This window comes from Mustela nigripes, chromosome 13 (assembly GCF_022355385.1).
Source record: "Mustela nigripes isolate SB6536 chromosome 13, MUSNIG.SB6536, whole genome shotgun sequence".
NCBI classification, from domain to species: Eukaryota; Metazoa; Chordata; class Mammalia; order Carnivora; family Mustelidae; genus Mustela; species Mustela nigripes.
In genome coordinates, this window is record NC_081569.1 from 89,257,303 (window position 1) to 89,282,551 (window position 25,249).

General features: G+C 39.5%; 1 protein-coding gene across 3 annotated transcripts in view; it reads left to right on the top strand.

Annotated features, from left to right (window-relative positions):
• The first annotated feature begins 6,665 nt into the window (after positions 1-6,665).
• LRFN5 (leucine rich repeat and fibronectin type III domain containing 5) overlaps positions 6,666-25,249 on the top strand; it is a 245,048-nt gene continuing 226,464 nt past the window's right edge. For all 3 annotated transcript variants that reach the window (XM_059373124.1, XM_059373125.1, XM_059373126.1), the window contains exon 1: positions 6,666-6,756. The gene's annotated coding sequence lies outside the window, so the exon portion shown is untranslated. The remainder of the gene's footprint in view (positions 6,757-25,249) is intronic.

Sequence of the window (25,249 nt, forward strand, 5' to 3'; positions counted from 1 at the left end):
TTGGACACAGAATTTACTTAAAAAAAGAAAAGAAAATCAAGTGGAACTATTTCTGGGTATATAAATATAAAACTTCCAAAATGTTTCTGCCAAGGTTAAAAATCAGGTTCACAGCATTTTCAAAAATATGTATAAAGTAAAATAGAAAAAATAATACCATACTTAACATTAAATTCTGTATGCAAATTTAAGAATGAGTAGTTAGTGCCTTTGCATCCTGGATATGTAACACACTTTGCAGAAATTCTACTTTTTAGAAATTAAGTTGGCTTCATATTTCTGAAGTGGGTAAACAACTAGTCACGGACACTATAGTTTGAATTAGCATGATTTGATTGTTTTTTTAAGAATTTAATTAGATCCATCTAATAATATGACTAAATAGAGGTTTTGACAAGAAGAGGAAAATAATTCACAACATTGTACAATTATTCTCTGGATTAGATATTTCTAGGCAGGATGTTGTGCTTTGGAGCTTCTGGGTAACTAAACGGAAGCACCAGACAACAGGGACTTGATACCAGGACATAACCAAATAATGGAAGAAAAAGAGATGGATGGATATTAAAGACAGTATCTACATCTTGCTTGCAATAATGCCTGAGAATTGCCTTGTCTCTCCAGCAATGCTCATCTCTGAAATAACCCCTTCTCTTTGAATTCTCTTAAAAAGTTCTTGCCATGGGGTCCCTGGGTGGCTCAGTCATTAAGCGTCTGCCTTGGGTTCAGGTCATGATCCCAGGGTCCAGGAAAGGGGACCCCGAAGAATCGGTCTCCCTGCTTGGTGGGAAGCCTCCTTCTCCCTCTCCTACTTACCCTGCTTGTGTTCCCTCTCTCGCTATGTCTGTCTCTATCAAATAAATAAATAAAATATTTTTTTTAAAAGTTCTTGCCTATAATACAATCTTTAAAAATCATTACACCTGTGTTTTAATAAATACATTTCAGTAAAGAATGTCCTTAGTAAAAGAAATGGGCGCTTTCATCTAATAATTTATTAGGATCTTAATGCAAGTTCCAGCTTTCAAGGGGTAGACCTTTATCACATAATATACCCTTATCATCATCCATCAACATTAAAAAAGACAACAAATAAACAGGAAAAAAAAAGAGTGAAAGTATGCTTTACACAAGTAAAAATATCACAAATCAATAAAGAATTTGTATTTAAAAATAAAGGGAAAATATCTTCTGTATCTAGTTAGAATGTTAAATAGTAAATAAATTTGATTTTTTTGGAAGATCCAAAATACATGAGAAATCTGTTCACTTATAAAAGAGATATGCTAGGTCTTCAACTCTGTTTAGAGTTCAGTTGATTTTTTTTTTTTTTTTTTGTAAGATCTAATTGCCACCAGAATCTGTACCTTGGAGCTTTATAGGCAGGTACAACATCAGAAACATATTTCTAAGATAATGAAACCTCTTTTTACATTTCAAAACTATGTAGGGCACAACTGTGACAGTTATTTTTTTTTTTTTAATCTTGATGTTTGGATTTCACTTATTTAAACTAATTTTTAAGGTTATTACTTCATTTCAGAAACTTGTCTTTCCCTATTCTTTCTTCATATCATTTTCTAGTCTTTAATTAACAGAGAACTTTATATCAGTAAAAAGAATCAAAAGCTCTTCACAGTAGTGATTTATCACCCAGACAATGTGGAAATAATTTCACCGTAAATAAGATTTTAAAATCTTAAATTTGTACATCGACAAAAAATGAACTGAAAAGACAATTTATCATTCATGTCAATCTGCAGAAGGAAGAAAATTCATGAAGTACACAAACTATTAACAACAAATTTAGAGTAGATCATGCCTCTCTCACTGTCTTAGAAGAAACTCAACTGCCAAATAATAATAGAACCAGAAACTTAGGTAACCTTGTACTACTATCATTTTAACTGAAAAAACATTCACACTTCCATTTGCTATCTGAAATTGACAAAACACAAGTTTTTCAGATGCTGGATTATTCTGGGAAAACAGTCCAACATTTATGACCATGATCATCAGAAAAATAATCTGGGAGAGAGAAACTTGACATAATTTTAAAAATGATTTGGCATAAACATTGGATTTGGGGATAAATTAATGAAGTCAGCCAGGTATATTGAGAAAATTATTTATTTATTTATTTATTTAAATTATTTACTTATTATTGAATTAAATTACTTATTTATTTATTGAAATATATTTGGGTTCTTTTTAGATACTAATGTATAAATGGACTCTGTTCTATGAGGAATTTGTTTGGATTCTTAAAAGTTTACATAGCTGGGTAGTGCTAACAGCAGCCATATAGGCAAACCAGAAATTGCTCTATCTCTTCCCTTAGAGGCCCTCTTTCCTCTGAAGGAAATAAAAATAAAAATTACCCTTTGTTAACTTTAAGATCCTTTGGGGAAAAGTATCTTATCCTCTCCTTGAAAGTCTTGCCACCTTCTACTGACAACCCAGTAAAACAAAGCTTTCTTCTCTGTTGGCAAACTCTAATCAGCTTCCATAAGAAGGAAAGGAACAAAAGCACTGTGTGTGGAGAGTGAGAGCTACAAAACTTTACCAGTGAGTGCTTTCTTGAAATGAGATAAAACTGGGAAAGCAAAGGAAAGCACTTTCAAATATAAATGCATAACGGTGCAGAAAGGCTAAACTAAATGAAGAGAGGATGTTTTTACGAGTTTGATAGGGCTTGCAACGTAAGAGAATACTGGTAAGTTATACATTATTACTCTTCCACATTAAGGAAACGTTGATCTCCTTTCCACATACGCACAGCTTTTCTTAAAAGCACTCAGTCATATATTTGAACTTTGCCCTGTTCTCAATTCTAGACTTCTTACAGCTGGTTGAGTACACCCCCTCCTCGCCTTCGTCTGGACTCTAGAAAAAGAAACAGAAAAAGAAAGAGAGAGAGAGAAAGGAAGGAAGGAAGGAAGGAAGGAAGGAAGGAAGGAAGGAAGGAAGGAAGGAAGGAAGGAAGAAAAGGAAAAAAGAAAAGTTATTTAGTCCAGCTATGCAAGGTCTTTGGATTTCTCATTCAACATCTCCCTATGCTTTCGTCCCCAGGACAACTGCAAACCTTTACTTCCCGGACTTGAGCGGTTCCTATCAGCTCAGCAGGGAAGGGTGGCAAGTGAGACAATCCTGAAGGAAAAAGGAGTCACCCCCGCGTCCTAAAGTATTTGGAAGTGCTCGCTCGCAGCTGCTTCACGGTGGTACTGGTGCAACTCCGCCGCCCTCCACTGAAGTCCGCGAAGTGGCCAAGTTTAAAGTGAAACGGAGATGGGAGCACACCCTCTCCCTGTCCTCGGGGAGTCCCTGGACTCGGTTCGCCGCAGGTTCTTGCCGTAGACTTTTCGGAAACTCAATTCTTATACTTCGGAGGACAAAAAGCCGGAGGGGAAGCGGTGGCGGTTTTAGTGGAGACTCGCCTGGACTGTAGCGGTGTCCCTTTGGCTTATTTTGTGAGGTTTCGTCGCACAGCCCTGTGCTGTGTGTTTGACGCTCCAGCTCTGGAACTCGGACCGTGCGGCCCCGCGCGGACTCCGCCGTACTCCCCTCCACCCCCCACTCACCCAGAGCCCGGGACCCCCAGCCGCCAAAGGACCTAGGAGAAAGAGGCACAGCAGGAACTGCAGCCCCGAAGCTGCGCTCCTCCGGAACAAAGCAGCGGCAAGGGTTGCGCGGATTCTTAAACCCCCGGATCGGACTTGGAGCCCAGGGGAGGTAAAGGGAGAGCCGAGCAGAGGAAGGAGCCGAGAGCAGTTGCCACCTCACTCACTCCACCCTCGGCTTCTTTCCCCAAAGAGGCGGCTGTGTGGTCCTGCCTATGCGTGGGTGCACGTGTACGCGCTTGGGTGAGCTCAGTGGGTGTGCTCCAGTGCGAGTGCGTTTGTGCATTCTCAGGGCAACGCTAAAGCCTAGGAGAGCAATATGGGTAGCAAAATTCTATAGCACTCATTCGAGGGGACCACTGACACGTGGCTTTGCCGGGTAGCCCAGGAAGAAGTCCTTACTAGCCAGCTTCCTCCTCTGCAACCCGCAACTCTACCTTTCCTTTGGGTTCTGATGGGTGTCTGGGCCAGCCGAGATCGGAGCTAAAGGAGGAGGGGGCCCCTTGGGGCTGAAGACCGAGTGCTGGAGAACCCTTAAAAAAGAAGTGAAAGGCTCCAGTAGAAAGGCTCAGCGCAATTTCACTGGGGGTTCCCGGAAGGAAGCTTTTTCCAGACTGGAGGGAGTGAGGGCAGGGTCTAGGAGGGGCGCTCCAGAAGTTGTGACAGAGTCGGGAGAAATGCCGGCCCCTCGACCCCTCTCCGTCAGGGCCCGGCCTAGCGTTCTCCCCACCACCCTTCTCTTTGCTACGATCTCTTTCCCACTGACCTTAGTGGTCAGGCCTGGCTGATGTCAACTACTGGGCTTGCTGTCTGCCCTTGACATACTAAAATGAGACTTGGAATGCCTAAGGCTGAGCCGAATTGTTTCCCAAATATATGTTCTTTTCAGCTTCTTTTCCTATCTGATTAGTAAGAGAAGCACTACCTACTACTACTAAGGGGACCCCGGATGAGGCCATCGCAGGTGACAGAGACCTCAAGTCAGCAGCCTTCCGTCTCACATTTTCCTGGAGGTTATATAGCTAATGACTTTTCCCAACGCTGTTAGCAGTCGCAGCTTGACCCGGTGACACTCCATTATCCCCTAATCGTGGAGGCTGTGGGTGGTCCGCAAATTTCCCTTTTACAAGACGCTGGGGACGCCTCTAGAAGTTCGTCTTTATTTCCAGATTTTCCGCCTTCTCCCCTCCCCCTCCCTGCAACGCCCCCGCGCTTCCCCAGCCTGGGAATTTCCAGGCACCTCGTGGACCCTCTCCTCTAGCCCGGGGTTAATCAATCCCGAGCATGCCCGGCTCGGAGGCGCGAAGGTAGAGAGAGGCACGGTGGCCCCGGAGGGGGTCTCGCCTGACTCTGAGTCTGGGAGGCGCGGTAGCTCCCGTCATTGCGGCGAGGGCTGGGCGCACGGCGGCGCGCCCGCCGCCACCGCCGCCGCGGCCGCCTCCATGCTGCAGCGCCGGACGCAGTCCTTCCCCGCGGGGCGGCTGCCGTTGCCGGAACAGGCTGCCGCGGGGAGCCAGGGACCCGGGCCAGCCCTGGTCGCAGCCTGGGACCTGGGCTTGAAGCTGCACGCCTGAGCTGCAGACTAGCCCCGGCGCGGCGGGCAGCGGGCGGGGCGCTGTATGCAGCGGCGCGCGGGGAGTCGGCCAGTGTGCAAAGCGGCCCGAACTGAGGACTCTGTGTGTGTGTGTGTGTATGTGTGTGTGCGTGTGTATGTGTGCGCGCGCGCGCGTGTGTGTGCGTGTGTTTGCGCGTGTTTTTCCTTTTCCCTAGAGGATGTGAATGGCTTTGCAGCTGGTTGCTCCCTTAGGATTTTTGACTGTGGAGCTCTGGGCTGTGAGCACAACCCACCCATATAATCCATTTTGCACGGTCGGTTTATATCAAGAGAAAAAAGCGCAACTGGACGGGGGTGGGGCCGACCAAGGAAACCTTCTGGAAATACAACCACACATTCACAAGAGAGAATGAAAGACCTGAAGAAATTTTCATAACCTTCCCGCTGACCCTTCTGTTTTCCGAAAAGATTCGGGATCTTTTCTACCTTTTGAAGTCATTTTGGCTTTTTTTTTTTTTTTTTTTTGTAAGCCGCTCTCCAGCTAGCTCTGTGTGTGTGTGTATGTGTGTGTGTGTGTGTGTGCGCGCGCGCGCCTCTCTGATGCATTTGACTGTATTTTATCCAACTGCCCAGAAGCAAATGTTAACTCGTCGGTGCCCCCTCGGTGCCCAGGTTCTCGAAGAGCAGGAAGGACGCGCAGACCCATTTTCCTGGCTGGATTCGGAACCGCTGTCTGGCTGTGGACCCGTGTCTGTGGATCGCTTTACCCAGAGGCTTGGAAAGCTCCAGTGTTAACTTGCTTCCAGGTACATCACAAGGTCACCAGAGGGTCTTGTAGCCGTCTTGTCTCCGTGCATCTGGACCTGTTTTAGCCAGAAGGATATTTATGTTTCAGTCCACATCATCTGAAGCCAAAAGTTCAGCCCTTCGAGCTGGTTTCTGTACAAACAAGGTAACAAGGATTGCTTTTCAAACTGCTTAACAAAATCCCGACTCTTCCTCAGCCCTTTCCCGGCTCTCTCCTCCCCACCAAAATGTCACCAGCTCTTGAATTACGTGGATTTGGGTTGGAGGAGAACTTGAAGGAAACGTGATCAAAAGGCGATGCCAAACCACTCTCTTTTCTGCCTGGGGTCCGGTGGGCATCAAAGCCGATTGTGAGAAGGACCGGTCCCCTCCTTGATTCTCCCTCCCCGTGCTGTGCTGGATGTGCGTGTGCAAGAGTGAATGCGAGTGCGCGCGCGCCTGTGTGCGAGTGTGTGAGTGTATGTGTGTTTGAGTGTGTCTGTGTGTGCGTGCGCGGCCGCCCTGCCTCTGCCCGCTCCCCGGGCGCAGAAACGCGGATTTCATGGGGCGATCGCCGCGGATCCCCCACCCAGCGCGACCTGCGGGCAGCGGCGGCAGTGGCAGGAGCCGCCTTTCGGACTCCCTAGGATGCGGGTGCTGAGCTATGGCAAAGGGCAGCAAAGTGACGAGCGAGACCCGCGTACGACTGTGAAAGCCACCTGGAGCCACCTTGCCGGGATTGTACCTGCGGGCAGAAAGTCCTCCTACGACCGTCTTTTCCTCTAGAGGCACCAGGTAACAAGCAAATGACTACCCGCCTCACCCAGTTTCCTTCTGATCTTGTTTCTAGTGTCTTATCTGCATTGCAGGCTACTTTACTTATTAATGTTTCGAAAATCATTAGGAAGGGCTGGATATCCAAGGGTGCTCCGTGATGTTGTAATAAAATTTCTAGTAGGTGGGATATAAATCTATACCTGAGCACTTAATCTAGCAGTGAAAGCTAAGGGAATATGGATATGCTCCACCCTAAGTGATGATATTGGAAAGCTAGGCATGTTGAACCTGTCTGAAGATGCCAGAGATTAAAATTCCATGTTTCCTTCAGGCTATGGTTGCCACGGACCATTTGGTATCCAACACTCCCGAGACTGTGGAGTGCAAGAGGGTGTTTGGTTTCCACCCATTTCAGGCAAGGATCATTTTGACCCTTTTCTGCCTCTGGTGCCAGGTTGTTTTCCTTTCCTTATTGTGGAGGAGCTTGCCAGATCCTTTAGTAGTTGTAAATTACGCATCTGGAGACTTTAATCTGAAATGGAGTTTTCTTGGAACTTGCTTTGCATGAAAAGGAATTCATTGTCACGGGCGTGTGTGCTGAGATATGGTATTTAACTGTGAGCGTTTGCTTAGATATGGCAAAATAGATCCATGAAAGAAGTCATTTTTATATCTGTAGAAGCAAGGCTAAAACCACAACCACCATCCCAATACCATCTCCGGCTATATTGTGTCCGTTGTGGAGCTTGTGTGCGCGTGGTTTGTTTCGTTGGTTTTGGTTTGCTTGTTTCTGTATAATATGTATTTTGAAAATTCTTGCCAGTGCATTGATTTACAAGGAATAGGGTGGATTTGTGACTGCCTAATTAACATATTGGGTCTGATACGTTAAAACGGAGATTCCCATGGCTGGCAGAGTCAGAACAAATTTAAGGAACTTCCAAAGCCCCTTACCCTTGCACCTTAATTCTCTTATTTCCCTTTTCTGTCACCTCTGCGTCCCCCTGCAGAAATTTCACTCCTTTCTCCAGAACATTCGGATTAAGAAGATAAAGCACTTGCAAAGTAGTCTCATCAATGTTTTATTCCATAGTGAAGGCGGTCTGAATAATTCAGCTAAGGAGTGCTCGTTTGTGTTCTGCCTTCGGTAGCTGCCTGCTGGGTGCACCCAGCGGAGGATGTGGCCCGGCCGCCGAGTGCAAAGCGTCTTGCTCTTAGAGGCAGCGACTGGAGATGCGCCGGAGGTTTCTCTTTGCTAAAGCGGCTTAGAAAGTGTCGGGGGCGCTGCCTCTTTTTCTCTGCTTGCTGCGATTCTATAGATATCCATATGATGGCATTTGCAGACTACAAGCTGGCCACTAGCTAGCTGCTCTTGCTGTCCCTGCGCGTTGATGGCCTTGACTCCTCTGGAGTCTGGGCTCAGCTGCTGCTGCAGCCCTCGCAGGCTGGTGGTGCTACAAGGCCATACATGCAGCGGGCTTGGGGGCTGGGCTCCGGCATTGCAGCTGCCAGGGCCTCCTTGACACTTTTTGGGGAGGGGCGGGAGAGCTCAGCAGGCCCCCTGGCAGACAGGAGGCGCATCATGGCTGAGGTGGCGGCCTGGATCTGAGAGGAAGGAGGTGGAGAGAGACGCGTGGAGGGCAGTGAGGTCCTGCCTGACTTCCTGCGCCTGCAATCCTCCACCCCCTTGTAAATGAATATTCAAGAACATAGAAAGAAAGCTGGCTGCAAAAACGCCTTGGTACTCAAATATTGCATGATTTCTCAGGATTCAAAACCTGAAACTAAGTGTGTTTTTCCTAGATTTCCATGTTTTCCTCTCTCTTTCCTCCCTTCTTGCTCTCCTGGATTTAATTAGGTCATTCATACTCTTGTTTTATCTCCAGTTGGAATACCACTGAAAAGACAACTCCTTCCCCCACCCCTGTGCTCAATAAACCTGAAGGCAGTGAGGGCCACTCTTCAGATAGATTTGCTCTGTAAGTTCCAGCTCTAGGGAGAACCAATAAAGGGGACAGAGGGTAATTCGACTTTAACAGTAAAGCAGATCCACACTCTACTCTCTATAGACGCAGAAAGAAAAAGGTACTGCCTGAATGAAAACTAAAAATAAGTGGAAATTTGGGAGGAATTAGGTGAGGTTCCTTCCTTTCTTTTATCTTCTTTTTAAGTTAATGTATTTGTATTTCCTCCATCACTCAGCAAATCCTGGTAGAAAACTGATTGGGATGTAATAACAATCTCACAAAGACATTTCTTTGTCCCCCAAATTTCTCCAGAATATTATTACAACAGAAACTATATCATACTCATAATATTTGTCAGCAAATAAGGTCTACCTGTTTAGAGGGCAACCCAAGAAAGAAGGAATACTGGTGCAGATATAAGTACCTAGAAAAATGATGGGTTTTCTCCATCTCCCTCTTCATTTCACTTCTCTCTGGCCTTTTCTCTATTCTGCAGGTTAAGTCTTGTCTTTGTGTCCTCCTCCTGGGGGAAGGCAAAACAAATGCATTAACTGTTTGCTGAGTGCTTAGAAGCCTAAACGTAGATCATGGTGTGGTTCATGTTTTAAAATGCCATTCATTTGTGCAGTTGGGAGTGTCAAAACCATATAGGCCTCCTTGCACAGAGTTTCATATACAGAAGTTACTTAAAAATGGAGATTTCTGCCTCCCTTCCCCTCTTCCTTGTTGGAGTGACAGAGGAAGATCTGAGTCCACTGACCTTGTACTTAGATGGAGCTGGCTTGTCTCACTAATGGGTTAAGACTGTCAGGTGTTAATAGGAAATTTCCCAGCAAAATGTTCTTTCCTTTTAGGCTCTCTTGTGCTTACCAACAAGAGGGGCAGAACAACAGGGCCATCAGGACACCCATGGGAACTGATGTAAGGCTCTAGGCAGGTGGAAAGAACTTACCACTTGACTTCTGTCCCCCACACCATTTCTGTTGTCACTTTTTCCTTTTCTCTTTTCAAGAGGAGAATGACCTTGAGCAACACCGGTCCTCTGTGCTTCACACACCTCTTTTCCTTTTCAAAATGTGATGTACACACAAATATACACATACACGCCTCACTGCTTCAGTTTTGAAATCTGAGACTCCTGTGTTTGAGTGATTTGGGAGGGGTTCATTAAGATATATCTGTGGCGAATACCAGCCAGAGGTTTTTTTTTTTTTCCTTTTTTTTTTTTTTTTCAAGGGGATAGCAAAAGCTGTGGTCACCTGAAGGAAAACTGTCCTACCTTTATCCCCTCTTCCATCATTTCTCTCTCTTCTGTCATTAAATGCATTCTTGGAGTGAAAGTGGCATCTGGTTATGGCATTGGTGTTTAAGTGACCATCATAGGTTATATCTGCTTTTCATCTTTTCCTCAATGACCATCAGTTCCCTTTTGTTCATTTAAACCAGTGTTCTGTTTCCTCTTGCTGCTTGAAGCACTTTAGGCTTGGTAGTTTTGCTGAGTTTTCTAGCTGGTGAAATTAGGACCTTGCTTTCTGCTGATACTATTGCTGTGTTGTTTTGTGGTTGGGAGTGAGATGATTGCAGATACCTAACAACGTCCCTGCCTCTATATAAAACTACCATGTAATAAGCTCTATATCAAATCTATTCAGTTATTTTAAGAGAAAATTACAATGAATAAGATTGCTAATAAATATGTGCCAATTTTGAGGTTGGAGGAAGACGACTTAAAACTTTCTAGTGGCTTAACTGGCTAATCTATTAACTCATCCCAGTAATTGTTATTTTTCATTTGCTTAGAAAAGTAACATACTGGCATTACTTTCAGAGTTTTGTGTGTAGGGCAATCAGTTCTAACTTTCATATTTTATTGAAGAATAAATGTATGAATATAGGCCTTTTAATAAATAGGCTATAAGACTAACGGGTAATTTTGCTACATCATTCCACTGACACACATGTGCATAGCTCTGCCTTGTTAATAAACCTTGAAAGGGAGGCCAGTTTTTATATTTCTACAGCCCACATTTTTATTCCCATAGCATCCTTCAATCAGTGAGGACTATTTAAAACCTAAGGCAGTAATAATTTGTCCATTACATGGTGTGTGCATGGTGAAATTAAGAAGAATTATGTTTATCAGTATTGAAGCTATTCTGGTTAGAAGTGAACAATTTTTGTTATGCCCTATCCACATAAATTGTATGTTATTATGAAAACTCCAGTTTCATATAGGTATAACAAGAGATAGAAATATAAGAATTTAATTCAAAGGGAGCTAATGTCATTTTAAAGCTTTTCATCATAGTATTCTGATAGATACTGTTCTGACAGAACGCTTTTTACTGAGCTATGACATAATTGAATACTAATTATGAAGATGGTTAACAAGTGATAGAAAATTATAATGGAATTACATGGTTACATAAATGCTCTATCATCTTGCTGATACCAAGTAAACCACATGAAAAGGCTTTATGATTAAACTGCAAGCTATATCAGTAAGGTTTCTCAGAAATTGGCTTTGATGCCCTATGTTTATTAAGTTACAGACTTGGTCACATTGGAAAGAAATTATGAATTGATTAATTTGAGTCTTCCTATATAATATATTTTTTTATAAAAGAAATCTTTCTAACCCTAAACCTCATGTTATTTCTTTTCTTTGTGGGGAGCATATATGAAATTCATTGCTTTAAAAAAAAAAAAAAAAAACTTCCAAAGGAATATTTTGAATTTGATGTTATGAAGAACAATTGCAGAATCACCATTGGATATTGACTCTATTTTAGATTTTATAGCAGAAAGGGTCTAGAAAAGAAGTAATAAGACAAACATATAAAGTTGTAAGATCTTTTTTTTCCCAACTCTAGAAGCAGTATCTGAATTCTTGGAAAGAGGCAGAAAGAAAACACTGATTAATTCAATATATACTCCATCAGTACTAGTGCATTTAATCAGAGATAGTAGCCAAAGCAGAGTTGTTTGTATTACTCTATTTTTACTTTACCCTGTGTAGCTCTTTTGAGGAAATACTAAAGAGACCTAAAGATGCATTGCAGTAGCTCTCTGTATTTCATTCCCCATGTTGACTTATCATTTCCTGTCTTAAAGTAGGTTTTTCATGAATCTTAGTGGTGTTGCTTTCAAAGTTATAGGATATTTGCAATAAAGTGATTTATTAGTGGGAACATATCAACTCTGTTATGAAAATTTTCACTTTTCTGGAAATATAGGCTGTGGTATTTTCTTAGTCATTATACCTCTTTTTGTTATTTTTTTCAATGGTATTAAAATTAGGTTATCAAATGATTTATGTGGATTTGTATAACAACATTAAAATGCATATGATTTACATGGCAATATTGAATATTGCACAGAGTAGTACATCTGCTTTTTTAATTTTTTTTTTTTATGTGGATACTGTTATAGCTATTCTATTCACAGATACTTTAAAGTGCCTCATTTAATAGAAATGTGCCTACCTTTACATTGAAATTTAGGGGTTATTTATGGGAATTATGTAGGATATTTGCCATGTATTGGCTGTTCAAATGTCAGGCACTTTAATAATTTATAACTAGACATTGAATCCTGACCTCAGGGAACTTATTTTCTTAGTAACAGGAAGGATGTAAACAGATACATAAGCTTGAAAATAACTGATTTTTTAAATTTTATTTTGATTTTTTTTGCTTTGTAGTGAGAGAGAAGACATTTGGAAATTGTTACTGTGTTTTATGGACGTTGATATTGTGCAGTACTTAGAAGCATGAACTTTGGGATTTCACAAACCTATGTCTTAGGCTTTGTAACTTTGAGCAAGTCTTGTTACCTCTCTGAGCCTCAGTGTCCTCACCTATAAGATGAACCTAATAATAGAAGACATTTAACTGTTATCCTTACCATCATCATTGCCATCATCATTGTCATTTCATCGTTAGCAATCCTGAGGGTAAAGGAGAAGACTAAAGGGGTAGTAATTAGATGATGTCAAAGCCTATGCTTGGGGTCCTAGACCCTCAGGGCTCTGGAGAATGCTAAAGCTCATTCAAACCAAGGACCACACAGTCCACTGTCTTCAGAGGCCAAGCAGATGTAAATCTTAAACCCAGGAAATCTGGCTGGGCTTAAGAAATTATAGGTTGAAGGATCTTTGCTACACTGGTGAGTGCATGATTTATCCAAGACATTCAAATTTAAATTCATTTTACCCTGTGATGGGTCTAGCATCATAAAACATCTGTTATTCTGACATCTGTTTAAATTTAAATTTTATCTAAAACATCCCTGCCAAGTGGTCATCTTGACTGAACTTGAGTACCCTCAGTGATTCTAAAATCACTCCACCTAAACTGGATTATTCCATTTTATATAGGCTAATTATCAAATTTATTTTTGGAGTTGAACCAAGCATCCGACATCCTTGGCTTCTAATTAATTTTAATATGGAAGGAGGGATACACAATAAGTCTAATTCCCAATGACAGTACCTCAAATATTTAAACTGAGTTACTTGAGATGCCCAAACCATGATTGTTTGCTTATGATTAAACATAACTAAACCTGGGTGCCTGGTTGGCTCAGTCGGTTAAGTGTCTGCCTTTGGCTCAGGTCAAGACTGGAATCCTGGGATCTAACTCTAAGTTGGGCTCCTTGCTTAGTTGGGAGTCTGCTTCTCCCTCTCACCCTCCCTACTCCCATCCTTTCTCTCTCTCTCAAATAAATAAAATCTTTAACCATAAATAAATAAATACATAAATAAACATAACTAGACCTAAACTGATTTGGGATGGTTTTCTATGTGTCATGATTTCAAGCCCTTTACGTTTTATACTCAAAAAATGTTATCTATCATACATCTTCATCACCACCTCCAGTTTGTTTGTCTCACGTTACATGAAAGTGTGATAGCAGCTCCAGCAAACCACACGGGTTGACTAGCATAGCATCCAGCAGAACCATTTCCTTGCTTTTGGAACAGAAAAAAGCAGGTACATGCTATGCTGTAATTGTCCATCCAGCAGTCATGTCACACTTACTGTTTGATCAATGCCATCTCTCCTTTTGAGCCCAAACAAGGCATTGGAGTTCTTTACATAGATCTTTAAGATGCTACAACTCATCAATCCAAGTTCAGTAACAAGATTAAAATTATTTTCCTTCTTTGCCATTCTGAGTCAAGACACTAGTGAAGATATCTGAGATTGGGGCATCTGAGTGCCTCAGATGGTTGAGCGTATGACTTTGTCTCAGATCATGATCTCCACGTCCTGGGATCAAGCCCCATGTCTCAGCTCCAAGCTCAGCAGGGAGTCTGCTTCTCGCTATCCCTCTGCCTCTCCTCCTTGTGCTCTCTCTGTTGCTGTCTCTCTCTTTCAAATGAATAAAAGAAATCTTTTTAAAAAAGTCTAAGTTCACTTTTACATGCTATTTCTCAGTTTATAAACATTCACATTGTATGATTTGCTCATAATGGTCATATTACTTAATTCTTCTCCACTAAGTACTGAGAGAAAAAGTAAATTATAAATATTATAGCGGTATTCATAATGTATATGAGAAACAATGAAATGGAACAAGACAAAAAGAGTGGATTTTCATCTTATCCTAAGGTGATGGAAGGATCTGGCTGCATCTTGGGTTCTCTGATCTAGGAAAGAATGACTCAAGACTCATTCTTTGATTCTTTTAAAAACATTTATTCGTCATTTAATGCATGCTTCCCTATTCGGCTAAGTAACTATTTCTCCTTTGAGACATAAAAGCCAAATGGCATAGAAGCCACTCTGGGGAAGCTGTGATCTAGAGTGAGAACCAAATGTTCTCTCAGAGGCACAACCCTAGTCCTGAGTCAGTCTTGATGATACTCTTACGTCTTTGCCTCTTAATCTACCCTTAAACCTACATGATACTGATTTCTAGAATAGTTACTAAGTCAGTTGTGTTACCTCCTCTATAATTGAATAGAATAACGTCATATGAAGGCTCCCAGCAGTTTCTCCAGCCTCCATATGAGGTCACCTAATTCCTAATAAGGGGGAAATAATCTGAATACAGAAGGAAATGACAGTAAAACTCCCTTGATCTCGTGTCCTTGCAGGATGAGTCTTGGTTACCAACATTCTCCATAACCTTGAATATTATTCTTTTTAGGCGCCATGTTTAAAAATGTTTCTTTTAAAAGGTTTACTTTTAATGCGAATACTAATAATTATTAAAATTGACCCACAATTCTAAATGGTTAACCTTTTCTTAAAGAAAGGCCTTAAAGGCCTTTGTTGTATATGTTAGTGATGGCAGAAAGCCCTGAGGGACCAATTCATGGCATGTTTAAGGAAGTTTGTACTGATAGGAAAGTTTCCCCCAACTTTCCTTTCCTGTCTGTGTACGATTTTTCGTTTTTTTTTTTTTTTCCCTTTGCTCTCGTATTAAACTTTTTCAGTGGATGTGTTTGCTTTTTTAATTCAGCAATGGGAACTTATTAACAAAATGACAAGTTTGTTAGATATCTTTGTGAACTAAGAGCCTAATGTTGAATAACATTCCAAGATCTCATCTGCTAAGGAAAGCACATGAGTTTTCCTTTGTGTATTTTATATGGAAAGTACTGGAAAATTCTAATATACCTTGGATAAAAAATATAATAGATGATGATCATCGTAAGTACATTTTCTGAGTATATTCTCTGTGCCAGGTGCTGTTGGTTTTTACCTACTTCTAATCCATGCAACGAACCTACAACTTAGGTAGGATTATATTCCTTTCTTTGGAGGAGCAAGTTGAGGCTGAGCATAGTTAACTCACTTATCCATGAGTATATGACTAATAGATGATAGGGCTAAAATTCAAATTCAAATATTTCTGATTCTAAAGAGGGTGCTGTATCTGCTATATCTAGGAGATTTTTATTCTCATCTGCCTCTTAAAGCTGTTTTCTGTTGATAGTTACAAAATATGTTTTTAACCTCCTTCAAGGAGTAGGGCCATCCTTTGGATATGCACCTTATTCTTAATTTCTTTTTCTTTATGGTACTCTGTGTATTACCATATTTTATGTCAGGAGTCTATGAAAGGCTTTACAGATACCTATTAGGAGATTTGATAGTTATTTGTGTGGAGAAATATTTGATCCTGGGCCTGGGGTATAAGTATATCCTAAACTTTTTTTTTGCTAAACTAGACTGTGTGATTTCGATGATTTACTCTTTCTAATTTCCAAATTCCATCTGCAAAAGGGAATTGCAAGCCAGCATAAACTAGCTGGTAGTTCTTAAGTAACTAATGAATAATTGTTCCCTGTAACACTTCTCCCAGTACAGAAGAATCAGAGAATTTTGTAAATGTTAGGATCAAATGGAACTTGGAGATCATTAATGATCATTTATCATTGAAATGTTTGCATTTGTCTAATTGTGCTCTGCATTCCACTTACCTCTTAATCCTGTTACTATGTTATTTATGCTGCTGTGACAGTCATTAATGAGCGCTTCAATCTTTACCCCCCAGTTACCTCCTTCCTTTGAGACAGGGCCAGAAAAAAAGTCAAATAACAAACTCATTTTGTCATCTTGAATCCAGATTTCTATGCTGTTATTTTGATGACAGAGGGGTCTGGCAGTCAGCCAAAATCTCATGCTTAAGTATAGATACATTTGTTGGCAGAACAGACCTTTTCTAGATTAAGCCCTGTGGTGTGTTCCCACCTGTGATTTACTTTCTTACTTCCTCTGGTGAATTCAGTATGGCCACAAATTCATTACAGATATTTCCATCAAGAGTAGATGTCTCTTTGCCTTCCCCTTGAATCTGGACTGGCTTTGCAGTTTGCTTTGAGCAATAGGTGTGGCAGAAGTAATGTGGTACCATTTCCAGGCTGAATCCAAGAGATCGTACAGCCATTACTCTTGTCCTTCTGGAAAAAAATGTTACCATCGTGTGAAGAAGTCCCGGGTCCCCTGCTGGAAACAAGTGGTCCAGCTGACAGCCAAAACCAGTGGCAAGACACGCAAATGAGGCCTCTTTACATCATCCAGATACAATTCAGCTTCCAGGTAATTATAGTCGCAAGAATGACCACAAATGAGACCAGCAGAAGAACTAGCCCAAACTCATAATCTACAAATCAAGAACAAATAAAATGCTTGTTACTTTAAGCCCCTAAGTTATGGGGAAGAAATAGATAACTAAGACACTCTTTTGGGTAATGGGATATAGCCAGCCATTATGCCTATTTTGGAGGACAACCCTGTCTCTCCCCCTATTCTCCTTTCTTTAAAAAAATATCTGTTTATTTTATTTGAGAGAAAGAGAGTGTGTGCATGCTCATGAGTGAGGGGCAGGGGGAGGGAGGAGGGAGAGAAGCAGACTCCCTGCTGAGCATGGAGGCCAAGGTAGGGCTCCATTTTCAAGACCCTGAGATCATGACCTGAGCCAAAATCAAGAGGCTGGTGTTTAACTGACCTGATGACCTAGGTGCCCCTCCTCACTCCCTTTTTTATACTGTCAACAAATATTTCTTAAAGATCCACAAGATCTAGGCATGCTGCTCCCATCCATGGACTCATGGACTTTTGAAGAAGAATACATTCCTTTCTTAAACTTTTGAAAGTATTTGCTGGTTCCTCAAATTCCTCAGATTTCTTCAAATTTCCTTTTCCTAAGGTGTTTACTAACATGGCTGAATGTACATGGGAATTAATTGTGATTTGCCTATTTACAACTGTACCTACTTATCCTTACATTAGAGAAGCTTCTCTGAAAGGGCTATTCTCTTAGGCTAGAGATCATGCCATCTACCTAAAGCCCAAGGGAGAATTTATCTTTATTTCTCTAAGTTGCATTTTGGGCTTGGTTTGGTTCAGAATGACATTTTGTTGTTTCTCCAAGATTTTATTTTACCTTCTAATTATGTTTCAGTGACTCATATTTACTATCCATTTCTTTTTTAAATTGAATCTAGATTGCACAATTACTTTATTCTGGGACTTCATACACCTTCATTTTATTTAATGATGTTCTCATTTATGTACCAAATTATTCTACAGGCATTTGACATACTGTCACAAGTATAAGGTACAGGGTGTAGACCATGGGGCAGTATAATTATAATTGCTTCATAACTTTCTGATTATTATTTATTTGTGAAAAATACATAGTTACAAAATGAATGCAGTCAAATTCATTGTTTTTACTTTTAGTAAAAGAGATACATTTGTGAAGGGATGCATGGGAATGCAAGTCACATTCACCTAGATATTTTCTATGGAGGTGTTCCCCAGTGGATTTGAATTTCTTCCTGGAATATATCAAATATGAACTATTTTATTTACATTTTCTTATTGCTATATATTTCTGTGATTTTAAAGTTTAATGTAAGGCAGGTAAAGTATGTTGTAGTAATCATTTGAAATTTCGACTAGAGAATTCTAAAATAACAATACATATTCTATCTGATGCATGTTGCAATGTACATAAAAATTTACTTTCTTAACATGATGTGTATCAATTTCCAGGATTCCATCTGCAGACTCCAGAGTGAGTATAGTGTCTCAGCCTGTCCCCTCAGTGGTCATCAAACTTGGAGGGGAGGAAAAATAATTTTCCCTCTACCCTTCAGTGTTCTCGGGTAAAACCACCCCCCTACCTCCCCTACCCCCCACACCTGGCATAATAAAAATACAGATGAACAGGAGAAAAACAGAAATTTAACAACATGTATACCTCCTGTATACATAGAAGAGTCCCAGGAAAACTGAATAACTCTTCCAAATGGCCCAAGCCTTCACCTTAAATACCATCTCCTGTTATTGGCTAAAAAAAAAAAAAAAAAAAAAAAAAAAAAGGTGTTGGAGGGGAGGGGAAGCTGGTTGGGGGAGATTACCAGACAAAGCACAGTAAAGGTTGTTATGGGTATAGCTGTTATGTAGATTGTACCTCTTCCACTATCCTTAAGAATTTTCAGAGATTTAGTTAATCCTCCTCTCCCTGGTACAGAAAGGAAGACACCCTTACAAATGGGAGACTTCTCTTATAAATGTGAATGTCTGCTACAAAAAGGGTAAGTTCTACTTGGTTTTTGGAGGCTTTCCTTTGCTATTTCTTAAAAATAATCAACCTAAATTAATCTTTATGCCAGAGGCATATTTTGAGGTGGCAAATTCTCCCCTTCCCTTCTTTAAGATTTCTTGGCAAGTTTTGTTATTTTGGGGTAACAAATTGAAAGTGGTCAAACCATAGTCTGACTGTAAAATATTTAAAATGATAGAGGCACCCAGCTGGCTCAGTCATGGAGCATGCAATGCCTGATCCCAGGGATGTGGGTTCCAGCCCCAAGTTGGGTGCAGGGATTACTTAAGAATAAAATCTTGTAAATAAATAAATAAATAATTTTAAAAAATGAAATGAATGGTTCTAATAAAATTTAGCTAAAGAAAATTGTATCTATTAATCATAGGGAAGTTAAATCACACCTGTAATATATATGTAGGGTAGGCTTTATTTTACTATAATAAAATAATAAGATTATTCATCCACAAACACACACATCTTATTTATTTTTATAAAATACTAAATCATTATTAATATGCACGCTATATATTGTACTGCTAGTAGTTATCACACTTAAAAAGAAGATTGTGAATAAATCCTTCTGGAAAACAATCACTTTTTATTCACTGTCAAAATTAATAAGAAAGAAAATGACAATGAGTGAATTTAAATATTAATTTTGAAAGGTCAGGTTGCTTCTTTTTCTTTTCTCTTTGTAAAACAGAAATCACACAGATCCTGAATAATTGTAGCTTTGCATTTATTTTCATGGTCTGTTTTTTAGCATTCTGAAGTGTGGCATTCTGCATTATGACTTAAGCATTTCTTAAAATCATGCATTTTTTTTGATAGGACTAAGTCCATATTTTCTGATCAATTTCCTTTCTAACCTTTCTACTATAATTTAATTTAAATGTCATAGGCAGTAATAATGAACTGAGTTTTAACTGGGACAGGCCATCATTTTGTACTGATTCTCTGGTAGGCATTCAGTTAGAAGAAGGAAGTAATAAATCCTGGCTTGGGGTGAGCCAGGTCATTTTGAGGGCCACTGCTTCAACGTGGGGTCAGCTCAGCTGTTCAGACTCAGCCTTCCATCTCCTTAAAGGCTCATTGCTGTTCCCTCAGGACTGCAGTATTCCTATGGTCATTAAATAAAGAAACTTCCATTTGACAAATAAAATGGCTAAAACTAATACCTGTGGGGATTTTGAAAAAAATGTCTGTGTGTTTGGGTTCCTATTGAGTGGTACCTCAGAGCAGTAATCAAACACATTTGTGATTTTTAGGGAACTCCCAACATAATGTAGTTACGCGTATAGGGACGCTCTATTAATTTTTTTTTAAGATTTTTATTTATTTATTTGACAGATCACAAGTAGTCAGAGAGGCAGGCAGAGAGAGAGAGGAGGAAGCAGGGTCCCCGCTGAGCAGAGAGCCCGATGTGGGGCTCGATCCCAGGACCCTGAGACCATGACCTGAGCCGAAGGCAGAGGCTTTAACCCACTGAGCCACCCAGGCGCCCTATTAAATGGTTTTAATAATCAATCTTCAGTGTCTTTGTTACAAAATTCATGAACAAACTGTAGCTCTCACTATCTAGCTTTAATTGGTAACCATAGGCAATTATGTACTCATATTTCTTTTTTTTATGATTTGATTTTTAAATAATCTCTACACCAAACATGAGGCTCAAACTCACAACCCCGAGATCAAGAATCACATGCTCCACCTACTCAGCCAGGCAGGGGCCCCCAATATGTACTCGTATTTCTATTATATTTTCATTGCGCTGGGCAGGCTTCTTAAGGTATCATCCATTCTTTAGGAGTTTGATATTTGCCTTCATTTTAGTTTATTTCAACATAATGGAGATAGAAGCATCCCTTTTGTAGTCAGTTTGGCTAGCATATACCCTAAAATTTACTAACTAATTATAGTGAAATCACAACTGTGCATTCTTCATTGAGAAGAAGTTGGTGGCAGCCTGTGAAGAAAATAATGCAGTGTGTTTAGCCAATGTTCCTGTTTCCTCTAGTGGAATGTGACTAGTTTAATCAATTACATAGGCAGCAAGAAGTTCCTAAATTACCAAAAAGGAAATGGTTCCTGGCTACTATATGTAAGATATTTTAATATCAAATATCTCTAGCTTCATCTATCCAAGGTTTGAAATAATTTCATTGGGGAGGAAGAATTTCTTGTCTTCTTCCAGGTCCTTCCAGCTGGATTGAGAATCAAATTGATGTGAGACAGGTTAAAAGGAGAAAATCAAATTTAATGTTGTATGTACTAGGAATGCACACAGACATGGAAATTCCAAAGACAGCCAGGCAAAATTAGGTATATATGTCATTCTGAACTGGCGTGAAGGGGGAGGGGTGTGGAACCTCAGAGGGAAGGAAGGCAGAATTGCACTAATAAGAGGAGCCGATCTTTGGTAATTAGATGTTTTCTCTGCCATATAGTTGGGTCTCTCAGATAAAAATTATCTTTGGTAATACCCTCTATTCTGGGAAAGACCTCCCATTTAGATTCCTTTGTGTAGTGAAAGGAGGGACAAAATTTTCTCAGAAGCCTTCCGGGTCTGCGTTCGGCACAAAATAGTCCACATGTTGAAGTGGCATATTTTGAGGGCACCTCAAAAAAAAAAAAAAAAAGCATATTTTGTAAATCTTTTATGTATAGGCCAAGACATTGTGCTTTTAATCAGTCAGTGCGAACTGAAATTTGAATGACTCGTTTGTTTTCCTGCAATTAGTCCTTTTGTGGAAGTATCATTGCTATTATTTAACTAAAATCAACACTAGATTCTTCATAATTGTGAACAAGGAGGATGTAATGTAATATCATATCATTTGCAACTTCTTCAGGTGATTCTACAGAGGGAAAAACATTGAGCTGGAAGGTTATTAGCAAAAATAGAATATAGCAAGAGATATAAAAATAGCACTCTCTCCCCTGTCTTTTTCAGTCTGAGCAGAGCCCTCATTCTATGATGCTGCATGAAATCTGCAAAGTGCTGTGAGATTCACTTTTAATTGAGGTAACCCTGAGCTTTTTGAAGTATAACCAGTGACAGACCAAAGTGACATTTTGATTAAACAGCCATTGAATTATGAAATACTGTTACTCTACATCACTGCTGGCAACCTTAATTGGAGTATAGAGTCTAACTAAAGGTACAACAACAAAGCAAAACCAAAGGAACAAATAACGGAATCATGGTATCTTTTTATATCGGTTCTCTCACAGTTCACACATACACAAAGACTTATAATTTTCTTCATTCCATTCTTTTGTTCTTTTGTTTGAATCAATAAAGAATGTCCTTCTGATTCTTTTTTCCTTTTCTCTTTGTCTAGTTCTAAAAATTGACTAATTCCAGTTAAAAGATCTTAATTACAGTATAATCAGTTGCCAGTTTAATTTTTTTTTTGCCAGTTTAATTTTTAATGAAGCAACTCTAAGGATATACTCTTTGCTAGTATTTGCATTCAAATTTTCCTAAGATATAGATTGCTGTATTATCTTGATCATGATTAAGTGATGGATATTTCGAGATACATTAATGAATCAAAGAGGAGAGGACAATTGCAGAGTGCTTTTCATTACAGAGTACTTCAGCATTGTGAAAGGATAGGATCAAAGTATGGCTTTGAAATTTATTTCACAGACACAGCTATGCAAATCAAATGTACATCACAAGAAAGTTTATTGCAGTGTGATTTAAAATAGCAAAAACATATTTATAAAACACTGTATAACCTAAGTATTTATCATTAATGGGCAGGTTTCTTCATGGAATATTGTGCTGCTCTTTAAATAACAGAATTAGAGATGCCTGGTGGCTCAGTCAGTTTAGCAGCTGCCTTTGGCTCCGGTCATGGTCCCAGGGTCCTGGATCAAGTTCTGCACTGGGCTCCTTGCTTAGCTGGGAGCCTGCTTCTCTCTCTGCCTGCAGCTCCCCCTGCTTGTGCTCTCTATCTCTCTGTCAAATAAATAAATAAAATCTTTATAATTAAATAACCGAAATAGATCTATATTTGTTGATAAAGGAAGCTGTCCAATATATATGGTTACATAAGAATAGAAGTTATGGGAGCTATAATGTTACTCTCTTTGCATAAAAAATATACCTACATGTACACAGATACACGTAAGTATATATTTATGAATTAACATTCTTTGGAAGTATACATACACACAAAAAAAGTAGATGGTATTTTCCTCCAGGTAGGAGGGTCAAGTGATTTTTCAATTTTATCCTTTTATAGAGTTTGACACTTTTTTACTTTGTACATGTAACAATTCATAATAATAAGAAGCTTAAATATAAGGTTTAAATAACCATTACTGTTATAGATCAAATAAAATTAAAAATGAATATTCTAAATAATGAAACTATATGCTAGATGTTATACTATTAAATAAGTCAATAAAATATCAATGATATTTATAGATTTGTTTTTATAAACAAATTGTAGAAATTTAGCAACCAAGCTTATCTAGAATATTGTTTGCACTCTTTAAAACAAACTAAATGCCTCTTAAAGGAAATTTCCTTAACCATATGAACTATCAAACAATGCTCAACTTCTTCAGAGTTTTTGTTCTGCCTTATATTGCAACTTTTTAAAAGGAAACTATAAAACTCAAGTATTTAATTTAATCTAAAGTAATAGGAAAATTTGACTTCCATGATAAAAGATGTTTCATTCTGGGTTTTAGTTAAGTTCACATCTTTATGTTTCTGAAAATTGGAATTTTGAGCATTTTGTGTTAGCCTCAGACCCCAGCACAATGTTTGCCATATGGATGAAAGATTGGATCATTAAATAGAGAAAGAATTAACTTTTTTTCTAGAATCTTAATGTAACTTGAAGATAAAATTATTATGTTTTCTAATTTACTCCAATTTATTAAGAAACTAAATAAAACAAAACCAAGCAGAATTATACAGGAGACTCGTCTAGAAGATTGATAATGAGGAAAGAAAATACCACGAAATTCCACATTAACAGAAATGAAAGTATTATTTGAATTTTGTATGGAAGTGTGAAGCTAGGGCACCTGGGTGGCTCAGTGGGTTAAGCCTCTGCATTCAGCTCAGGTCATGATCTCAGGGTCCTGGGATCGAGGCCCGAATCGGGCTCTCTGCTCAGCAGGGAGCCTGCTTCCCCCTCTCTCTCTGCCTGCCTCTCTGCCTACTTGTGATCTCTGCCTGTCAAATAAATAAATAAAATCTTAAAAAAAAAGATTTATTCTGTAAAATCCTCTTTTGTCTACACATTTGATTCTAGTAGTTATTCCACACCATTCATAGAATTCATGAAATCCTAATTTTTATAAATGAAATTGCAGTTTGCCGTAGATATGCCACGTATTTGTAATGAGAAAGTAGTGATAAAGAAGTTGACAATATGGTCAAAGATGTAGCTCTGGCTATATTGATCCATCTGACCATCTGTCTATACTAGTATGAAGTGGAAAGAATAATTTCAGTGGGGTTAATTCTATAAGTGAATGGTTCATCAGTGAATATTGTCTTAGAGAGATACTTTTTGTTGATATAACAATCTTGTAATTCCAGTGACTGGAGTAAAGAATACTAGGTTAAAAGCCCTTGTGTATCAGTTGAAAATGTATATATTTTCCCCTTTTAGAAAGAGAAACAATGAAATATACTTGAAGTGTCCATTTATGCAATTGATGATTGCACATGCTGTATAGTAGGAGCTGATTTTATTTATTGCAGATAAGGAAACTATTATGTTCTCAGCATTTACCATTCTAGGTTTTAGTGACATTGGACAGATACCTTATTTCAACATTGCTAAGTTAATATTTTGTTGCACAGCAGATCCAAGCCCTGTGAAGAGACTATTCTGTCAAGAGTGCATCTCATCTGGTCTCTCAGTTCGGAGTTCTTGAATCTTGACTCTAACTTTAAGTTCCTTTTATCTCTCATTTCTCCTTAAGAACATTTACTTCTTTCTCACTAAGATATCAGTAGAACCATTTATCAGAGTAGGTAATATGAAATAATTCTAAACTGGTCCTCTTTTTCTGTGGTTAGGTTCTGTATCTTTAACTTACTGATTTGTTTGTCCAATAAATATTTATAGATAACATTCCACACTTACCTGAAATAGCGGTAAGATCTGAAGATCCAAGAGGAGACATGAGAGACATTGTTGTCCTGGTTGAATGTACAGAGTAGCAGGGAGAAGGATACTTTGAAATTCATGGATTCAATTTGTTGAGCACCACTTAGGTATTATGGGTCTCATACTGGTGTTGGCATTAAAGAAATAGAGTTGGTTTGCATGTGTGGAGATTGTTATGACACAGGAAGTCCAGTGTTCTCTAAGGACATGCAAGGTGGGATCCCATCTGTCAGGCTTACTTTCTTCTGGGTCTTCTGTCAGCCCATGTTCCATGTGGATGGAAGATGGTCCATGTTGGGATAACTTGTTCTATCTGGGCTGCTG